At 32.2% G+C, this 10,567-nt stretch overlaps 1 long non-coding RNA gene across 2 annotated transcripts; it reads right to left on the reverse strand.

The window, feature by feature from the left end:
- Positions 1–1,061: 1,061 nt before the first annotated feature.
- On the reverse strand, positions 1,062–3,453 carry LOC107490504 (uncharacterized). Of its 2 annotated transcripts, none has more exons than XR_008009562.1 (5): positions 3,360–3,453; positions 2,545–2,671; positions 2,168–2,452; positions 1,973–2,080; positions 1,062–1,266 (listed from the first exon to the last, which is right to left on the reverse strand). It is a non-coding gene; the product is annotated as an uncharacterized LOC107490504 (long non-coding RNA). The 2 variants fall into 2 exon arrangements; XR_008009557.1 differs by lacking the exon at positions 3,360–3,453 and adding an exon at positions 2,916–2,949 and having other exon boundaries at positions 2,545–2,877.
- Between the last annotated feature and the right edge of the window lie 7,114 nt (positions 3,454–10,567).

A 10,567-nucleotide genomic window follows, 5' to 3' on the forward strand; every position in this document is an offset into this window, starting at 1 on the left:
ATATATATTATTTAACATTCATTAATTTTTATCGTAAATAGTAAATACTAAATAAAATAAATTTAGATTAATTCACAACTAGAAAATAGATTAATACAGACAGATTTACAGATAGATTAAGTCTTTATTATAGACGGATTTTTAGTTACCGATGAAATTATCGACGGATTTTGTTCCTCTGTAAAAGCCCCGTCGGAAATTATTTACCGACGGATTTTCTCTCTGTAAATTCTCCCTCTATTTCCTGAAGGCGACGAACTTACAGACGGAAAATCCGTCTGTAATTACAGACGAATTTTTTGACAGATTTTCCGTCTATAATTACAGACGGATTTTCAGACGAATTTTTACAGACGGATTTTCCGACAGATTTTTCATCTGTAATTTAAACTTTGGAAAATCATGATTACAGACAGAAAATCCGTCTGTAAGGTAAAATAGAATTTTTTTACTTTTTCTAATTACAAAATAAACTTGTTTTCATACAAAATAAATATAAATTTAATACAATTTTTTATCTAATTTATATTCGAATATTTATAATATTTCAAAAAATAAACAAATTCATCGTATTATCAAACTAAAAGAAAAGTCTTATAAACAAGCAAGTCAATATAATTCAAAATATAAACAAAATGTATTGATCATCAACTATAATTCCTAGTATATTGTTCAACCATGCTAAAACTATCAACTATAGTCTTCAGTGTCATCTTCATCCTCATCATCATCATAGTCCTCATCTGAAGACATTGAGGGTGGCGGTGGTGGCAGTGGTAGTGGAACTGCACTAGAACTATTTGACGCTCTAACCTTCTCATAATAGCTAACATAAGCCTCATTCCATTTCTTTTGTTTCAGCTTTTCCTTCTTGGCCTTTCCAATTGCCCGTTCCAACTTTTCTAACTTCTTTTGAGTCTTTTCCAAAGGAGCCAAGCATGTATCTAACAACTTACTAATACGCTCATCTGTTTGTTGAGTAACACGCTGAAAAAGCTCTTCATTGAGATTATGAATCCGTTCTTGCAAATCAAGAACAGAATTTTGATTTCTTGGTGCTCTTCCAGATACAGAATTGGCAGAAGTGGTTCCAGACTTGATAGAGTTAGAAAAGAATGACCCTTTTTCGTAAACTCGATTCTTCTTTTGCCCACCACACACTTCCTCCCAAATCAAATCTTCATCAATTGGTTGTAGCTCCATTCCTTGTGCTTGAGCCTCGACATGTTGGGCCTGAACTTCTGCTAACTTTTTTATAAACTTCTCCTGTTGCACAATGGTTATATCAATTATATTATTATTATTAAGACAAATAGCCATGCATATCACAGTGCAGCAAATATATATATAAGAGATACCAAAATAGAGTTGGTGAGTTAATCAACAAATCAAGCCTAACCAACATAACAGATTAGGTCCTAACTGCACTAACCCTTTTCTTTAATACAATTTTGATTATTCAACAAATCAAGCCTAACCAACATAACAGATTGGTGAGTTTCCTATCAGTTTCAATGAACCATGCACTACCCCTGTCATATTCTTGATTATTCCCCCAAAAGCTGATGGATGAATCATGCATACATTACTTGCTCACATTGAATGATGACAACAAAAACCAAAAACCGCATAGCAGCAATTATTATTACCCAATATACTACAAATTAATTAACTAGTACACTGTTAGTACTTACCATATACACATGACTAATAATTCATACTTATTATTAAATAAACAGAAAGAGCAAAATGGAACAAGAAAGGAAAGAAGATAAAGGCACTATAAAAAGAAAGGAAAACATGACCAGGTAAGTATAAATCAGGTAATTAGCTTCTCCTTTGTGACCTAATTAAATTAAGCAATTGTGAGAGGGAAGTATAAACCGTGGAAAACATGACCAGAAAAACAAAAGGGCATATAAATATTCAAGTGGCAGCAAGTCATTAATTTAACATTTATGCTATATCTCACATGAGTGTCTTGAGAGCGCTTGTCCACCCATTTAGACTTGTCACTTTTAAGTGTGTGGGTTTCTTTGAAGACCTCCTCGTGGGTTGGTGTACAACCCAACTACTTCTTCTGTTCCACATAAAATACAAAATAAGAAAAATTTTACATAAATAGATGTCTATTAAATAAGATCTAAAGCCACTTAAGTTATGTTACCATCCTCTCTATAGTTGAGCTCAATGGAATAGAACCACCGCAATGGACAGAACCACCTAAGAGTGACACTCGATTCTCTCTTGCTTTTTTCCTTATATTTTTCCATTTCTCATCTGTTTTCCAATACCTTTCTAACACCTTTTTGTAAGCAGGAATTAGCCATTCGTGGGTTGTATCCACACCCTCACGGATATCTGACATCATTTGGCTAAATCGCTTACTTGTCCTATACTTGAAAGCCCTCCAGAAAAACTCATCATCATCATCATCAATAAGAAAGTGGCTCTGCACATACTCATCAAGTTGCTACTTATAAGATTCAAATCACATGAACAATATTCAATCCAAAATAATTTTATTCAACCCAACACTTTTACCTTCCATTCCTTAAACCAAAGCTTCTTTGTCGGAAGAGGGACATCTCCAAACTTTTTGTACGGTTTATCATATCGTTTCTTGATGATCTCTGTAATCTTCTGAGAACCAGGAGGGAAAGGTAACCAACTGATAATTTCATAAAGAATTGACAAGTTAGGAAACTAAAAAAATAGTTTTAAGTCATTAGCACTTTAATTTGAAATTAAAATATAGTAGTAAACACATTTAGATGCAGTCATATTGTACTATTGGCCATTTAGATGATAAGACTATGGTTAGAATAAGATGAATTATAGGTGGTTTAATTACAGGACTAAAGACCTCGGTAAAATCTATTCCCTCAATTTGATGGTTTCCTAAAGCTACTAACCTGGCCTTATATCAGAGGACAGAACCATTTAGACTTTGCTTAATAGCAAACACCCATTTTGAGCCAATTACAAGAGAGTTAGATGGTGTAGGAACCAATTGCCATGTGTGATTCTTATCCAAGGCATCAATTTCAGCTTGCATTGCAGCTTTCCAGTGAGGAAGTTCAATGGCTTGCTTAGCAAAAGAGGGTACAGTTTGAAGAAAGTTAGGATCTGAATGAGTATTAGGAGTAGTAAAAGAAGAAGAGTAATAAGAGTGATTCCTTTCGTTTGGGATCTGAAGGTTAGGATCTGAAGGTTTGGGAAATCCACTAGAAGTACTATTGGTATTAGGAGTAGTAAAAGAAGAAGAGTGATTAGTATTGCTTGCTGAAAGAGTAATAAGAGGAATAGGTAATGCAGTATGTAAAAATTGTGTAGAAGAGTAATAAGAGAAATTTTACCTTGTTTTTCCATCGGGAACCAATCTTTCTTTTGTGACACTATTAGGAACCAATGCAGTCTCTGATGGAGGAGATGTACTAGAGCTTCCAGGTGTCTCTGAATCAACTAATAGATTGGAATTGCGAAGCGGAGGAGGAATCGAAATTGGAGGAGGGGGTGGAGGAGGGGGACCCATACATCCTGGAGTAGGCCAACTTGGTGGAGGAAGAACCGTGTAGCCTGGATTAGGTACCATCAAATACGGTTGCTGGCTAAGTGATCCTGACTGAAAATCTGGCACAACCGAAGTCCGAGAAGAGGTGGAGGTGGTTGAAATAGCGGCTGCGGCAGTAGTGCGAGAACTTCTATGACCCTTGACACCGTTACCCTTGACCCGAGGAGCCATGACCTACATATACATTAAATTACTATTATGCACAAAATTATCTGCAGAATATAAGTAAAAATATTAAGCATAAAGAGGGTGCAGAGCATAGATACACTTGTTTAGAGAGGGTGCAGAGCAGATGGATGGGTACAGAAATCAAGCAAACAAAAAAGAGAATCAAGTAAACCCAATTCATAATTGATCAGCAATCTACCAATCTGCTGCTTATCAAGTTAGACATATTTTTTTTTACAGGCCTATAGTGTGTAAAATATTCTATTTTCCCATTAAAGATGTAAACATAATCATTTTGATAAGATATCATAAGTCAGAAATAAGAATATTCTGTTCCATTAATGGATTTTAAATTAGCCATGGAAAAATCCAAAATTGGGATTAGAGTAATTAAGATTAGGAAGAGGATTAATAACTGGGGTAGTGAGTAAAGGATGCAGAAGAAATTATTTTTTTAGAGAGCACGCGGGGCACACAGAGAGTGAGAGAGTGAGAGAGTGGGAGAAGGGGCTCACCTCATTTGTGCACTGCTACCCTTTTACCTTCCCAATGAATTTTCTTCACTACTGCCACTGCAACAAAGAGAGAAATTCAATCTTCAAACCAAAATGTAAGAAAGAGATTAAAAACAATAAGAAAGAATATGAAGCTTCCTAAATTTCAGAAAAGGGTTATGCTTTAAATATATTGAATTTTTAAGACAACTAGATTAAGTTACATGACAACTAAGACATACAAATTAAGAACAATATATGTAAAGAACAATATATATAAGCTAAAACAATACAAGCTAAAAATGATTACCCTATTAAAAATCAATATCATCATCAAAGTCTGCAACATCATCATCTTCATTTTTACTAGCCCCAGAATTAGAGCCGATGGACAATTCGATAATGCGGTCCTCTCCAAATGGAGGCTTAAGACTGATAGGAGGCTCGGTGTCAGAAATCCTAGAAGAATTGCTCTCATCCGCTTGATAAGCTACATCATTCTCTTCCTCATCCTCCTTAAATTTCAGCTACATTATTATCAATCTGTAAATGAGTTTTTAATTATTAATTTTATACAAATAGATTTAAAAATTTAAAAATTTTAAAATTATTAATTATCTCTTGAAATTTTGCAGTAACTGTACTGTCATCTTTATGCTTGTCAGGATGCCATTTCTGTAAAATGGAGTAGAATCCATCCTACAAAGTAAGTCAAACTTGTAGGAAAAAAATTTTCGAAAGATCAAGTATCAAAAGAGCTAGAATACACTAACCAATGCAAGTCTTCGGTAATTTAATTTGATGTTTTTATCAGTTACATCATAATCAACCTCCAACACTTTGTAATAATCCTTGAATTCAGTAAAAGTGTCACAACAAGAACACATAAAAGAACAGTTAATTACAAAATGTAGTTATAGACATCAAGTTATACATTTTCTACTCGTCGATTCACATTTTGCAATATGCAGTACTGATATAGAACTTTTAGATTATGGGAGTTTCAAATATAGCTAGCAACTATTTTAATAAATGAGCATTGCATGGTATGAACTAAAAGCTTCATCAAATTGTTGCAAAGTTACTCAAAACCATACATCGAGGTTCTGAAAATCAGGGAAAGAAAGATCCTACAAAATGGAGGTTTAACCACTCATGCTTACATATGTCACTCTACAACAATCAAGTTAATATGATTTAGTTAATCTGTAAACTCCATTCCTACACCTATCCAGATCAATCTTCAGCAACTAAGCTAACATCCGCAACAATTTTCCAGAAACCTAATTGTTTAACTACTATTAAAAAGGGAATCACTCATTTATGAATTTTCACTTTCATCCTAGGAATCCTGAAATTAGTGCAGGTTAACTCAATTTGACCATCCTTTTACCTAGTCCACTAAAGTGTGTTTTTCAAAAATTAGAAAACCGAACTAATTAATGAAGCTTGAACTCAATTCAAGTCACCAAAATCTCCCTGGAAACAAATAGAGCAAGCAACAAAAAAAATCCAAACTTGATAGCTAAAAATAAAACAGAAATTATAAAATTGAATTAAGCTAATAAAAAAAACTTCCTAAGAATCAAATAGAGCAACAAAACTTCCTAAAAATCCCAACACACGAAACTTAAGTTTTTAAATTTATACAAATACATTATTATCAAAAATTTAAAAATTAATAGATTTAATTTGAATATAAATACTTTTATATACTTAACTAATTATATATTTGACTCTCTTAAAACTTTGTTTCAAGACCCAGGACTGCTCATAAGCCTATGTCATTACAACACCACATCCGTAAATGCATTGGATTGGTAGTGAGTGTTGGGGTGCTTCTCTTTCACTGCTTAGCTTAATAACATAACACATTATTTTTGGATCACATTATTTATAAACATGTCCTCCTTAGCAATTAAATAATAATAAGAAGGGACTGGGGTTAGTTACGTTGTTATTCTATGCACCACATACACATTGGGTTTTGATGAATAAGTAAATTAATCTGAAATCTGCACCACATATTGATGCCTATTTTTGTTTATAATCCAAATGAGTAAGGAACAGAAAGAGAAGAACTAAAGTTGTACCTTCTAACTGCTTGAAATCATTCTTCAAAGTCAAGATCGAAAGTATCGTTGCGAGACTTGCCGTCGAGCTGTGGTGCGGGTGCCTCTGCAGAGAAAAAAAATGAACAAGTATATTTTGAACAAGTATATGTGCAATCTTCCTAAGCATGGCATATATGTGTGGAACTATGTCCTTTTATTTTGAACAAGTATATTTTCACAAACTATATAATGCTATATATAATTTAAACTTGTATTAATGAAAAATGAAAAGTATATTTAGGTATCAGTTTTCTACTTACATACCAGAGATTGCACAGAATTAATTTATCAAAATCATTGACTGTGATTTGAGAAATAAAAGAACAAAAACATAGACTCACATTTACATCAAATCAGAACTACATTGGTCCCCTGCATTGCAAATTACAAAAATCAAAAAGCTAAAAAATATATATAAGACTACTAAATTTCAACATCATCAACAACCACCTTAGATTATTTTTCTATTACATAACTCCTCAATCCAATTGAGAAACAAAAAGAATCAGTAAAGGAAAGAAATATAAATCAACTGAAGAAAAAAGAGTCTCTAAAATCCAAAGAATATTTTTCAGTTCAGTGCATGATTCTCAACAAACATGAAAGATATTTTTCAGTGATGTTACCTTCTCATTGATATTCCTGGCAACCTCAAGTGCCTTTGTGTAAGTTTCACCAGCAGGAACACAGCAGTTGGCAAGCCCTGCAGTAACAGTGACAATAATTGTTTCGCTTTCACAAGGCTCCACGGAAAGTGCTGCAACTTCCTGCCATACATCAAAAACCTAACCATCACATCAAACAACAGAGCTCATTTTAATCAAATCAAACAATAAATTAAATTAAAATTAAATTAAATTGAGTAAACATCAGTGGTTAATCCACCAACCTACCATCAAATACATTAACCCTGTTTTCTTAGTTATTCCAAGACTTAAAAAAAATTAAAAATAAAACCCCACAAATAGAAATCCAGTATTTTGTGAAAAACACACTAAGAAACAACTTAATTAATACTTTGACACACAAATCTAACTGAAAACTCTAACTTTCTGCAGGAAACAACCATAATAGCACAGAGATAACGAGAATGCCAGCAGAAGAAGCTGAAATTGAGATGAAAAATCAAACCTGGAACAAAATTCTGAAAAACAAAACAAAGAGTAGGTTTCATGATATCAGATTGTTCTTAGAAGTGTTCCTAAAAAAAACCCAGAACATAGACCTGCAACATCAGAATCAACTATTTGTAGTGTGTGTAGGGACCCTGACTTCAAAATTAGGCCTGCAAAGGAAACTGCAAATACTGAAATCACTTCAAAGAGTACACAAGATTCATGGAGAGGTATTGAAGAGTTCTGGACAGTTCCATGCATAAAGTGTGTACTTTATTTCAATGAATTCTTCATACATTAACTATGGCAAAATCACAATAAGAAGACCCAAGAAAAGACCTAATCCAACCACTATAGATAAACAAATCACACAGAATTTTTAGAGAAACAGAGGAACAAAATTATGAACAAAATTATGAACTGCTTAATAGACATTTTATGAACAAAATTCACAAAGTACACAGCATTCAATATTATCATTGCTTATGAACAATTATGAATAAGAAAATGATTAACGAGAAAAACGAAACAACCGATTTCGTGAGAAAGTAACAAGCAAAAGAAGCGTCAGCTGAAGAAAAATACAAAATACGAACGAGTAGAAAAGTTAGGATTTGCGATCTACCAGCTGCGCGAAGGGAATCTGACAAAGAAAGCGCTGATCTGGAACGAAAAGAAGCTCGGAATCCGACGGTGATGGATCTTCTACGGTGGCGGTGGAGGCTGTGTCCGTGAGGGGCTGCGGTGGCTGCGCCGCTGAGGGGCTGCGAGGCTGTGGGGGTTGCGGGGAGCTGCGAGGGCTGATGCGGGGGCTGCGTGGCTGCAGTAGCGGCAGAGACTGCGGTGGCTGTGGGCGGCGGGCTGCAGGGCAAAGAGTTCGAGGGATGAGGGCAAAGAGTTCGAATAGAGTGTGAATGGAGTGTGAATGGGGGAGGTGATAAAATTAGGGTTTTCAATATTTTCGACGGATTTAATTTAAATTACAGACAGATTTTTCGTCTGTAATAATTTAATAAAACGCGCATTTTGTCTACTTAATTACAGACGAAAAATCTGTCTGTAATCATTCCACAAAAAAAAATTAATTTTTTTGACGGAATTATAGACGGATTCTCTTTTCCGTCTGTAATTTATGCTAATCCAATTTTTTTGTTTTTCGACAAAAAAATTTTCTGAAATTCTTTCTGTATTTCCGTGGAATAAAATCCGTCGAAAATATTCGTCTGTAATAACTAGTTTTCTAGTAGTGTTCGTTATATTTTAGTTTTGAATAATCTTATAAATTTAATTGAATATATTTTTTTTATATCATTTACTTCCTATATTAAGATACAACTCCTACGATATAAGAACAGTGGGGTTCCGTATAGGTGGCGTTCGGAAATTAATTTGGAAAGAAAGGGAAAAAAAAAAGGAAGAAAATATCGATTTCTTGTACCCTACAACTGGAAAGGGGGATCATTTTTTCAAAATCCTACGTCCTTTGAGAAGCAAAAATAAATAAATAAATAAAAGTTGTAACTAGGCGTTGTTCAATTAAAGCTGCAGCAACATGCAAAACCTTTTCTATTCAATCAAGTTTACTCAAGTTTGACTCTTCAAAAAATAATTTTTATTTTGAAAGAGTTCTATTTTATTTCTGTCTTCAATAAACTCGCACATATATATATATATATATATATATTGGATAGTTAATTTTGATTCATTAATTTGACATTTACTAAAATATTTTTGAAAAATTACAGAAACTTTCTTTTGAAGCAAGTCGATGAATGAATAGTTGGTAGAAGTGACCCCTAGTGGTTAGTAAGCCAATTCACGATCAGGAAATAATATTCTCGTTAAAATTGCTATATAAGATTGAGATACATTAATATAGATATTGAACTAAATTAGAAGCTGGGTTCAAATGTTCTTAAATAATCAAGATTGTGACTTCATGCCTTCTCTTTTAAACATACTTTTTTCCCCAAAGTCTATGATCAAGCCCCACTGGATGCTTTTTTTGTTTTTTAAAAAATAAAAAAGGTAATAATTTCGTTTCAGCTGATAATATAGAATCAAATTGACTACTGTATTATTGTGCCAACCCATCCATGACACTTTTAACTGTATCCGAGTGTTATGTTACTTGCAATGGTTGCTGACATATCAAGCTAATTTTGTAAGTACTGTTATTGATATTATCTTTGTGTTGTATAGTATAGCAAATTATAACACACAATCTTATTGTTATCCAATGAGATAGATGTAAGAATCATAATGGTGTTTTAAACTGTGATTTGCAATTATAAATATAGATGGCAGGGATAACACTTTTTATTAATATTATTAGTCAATCATTTAGATTAATATTTTATTTTTATATTATTAAGATTTAAAATTTAAAATTAAATTTAGTATTTAAAACTGAAAAATACAGAGAATTAACTTTTTTTTATTTTTTACAGTATCTTTTAATTTAATTGGTTAAAGATTAATTTAATATAGATCGAAACTATATTTAAGAATTTATTGTTAACCAATAAATTCTTGCATATATAAAACGTGATACGAGTTTCGAACATTTATTTAAACAAACAAGTTAGTTGATCACTTGGCCAATTATAAATTATTAACCAATATATAATCAATTTTTTTTTATTCTTAATATTTTTATTTTTTTAATTTTAAAAATTTAAGATTTATAATTTAAAGTAGAGTTAAGAATTTATAATTTAGAGTTAGAATTTAAAATAAATAAAATAATTTTATAAAATTACTAATATTAGTTAAAAAATTATTTTCTTAACATTACAATTTAAAATTTAATATTAGCTAAATATTAAATAAAAATAATAAATTTTATTAATCTTCTATGATAATTTCAGTCATTATTACTACTGCAGCCGTATTGAGTTGAAATTGTAGTATGCTATTTCGTGTTCGTAATATTACTGCAACATAATCGTATTTGAAAATTTTTAAGTGTACCGAGTTATGGCGCACGTACATTTATATTGATATGATACGGGACACGATATGATATAAAATATGTTTATTGATATATAAATTTTAAAATTTTACATGACACAAGAACACATATAAAATATAAAGTATATT

This window comes from Arachis duranensis, chromosome 1, assembly GCF_000817695.3.
Source record: "Arachis duranensis cultivar V14167 chromosome 1, aradu.V14167.gnm2.J7QH, whole genome shotgun sequence".
Lineage (NCBI taxonomy): Eukaryota > Viridiplantae > Streptophyta > Magnoliopsida > Fabales > Fabaceae > Arachis > Arachis duranensis.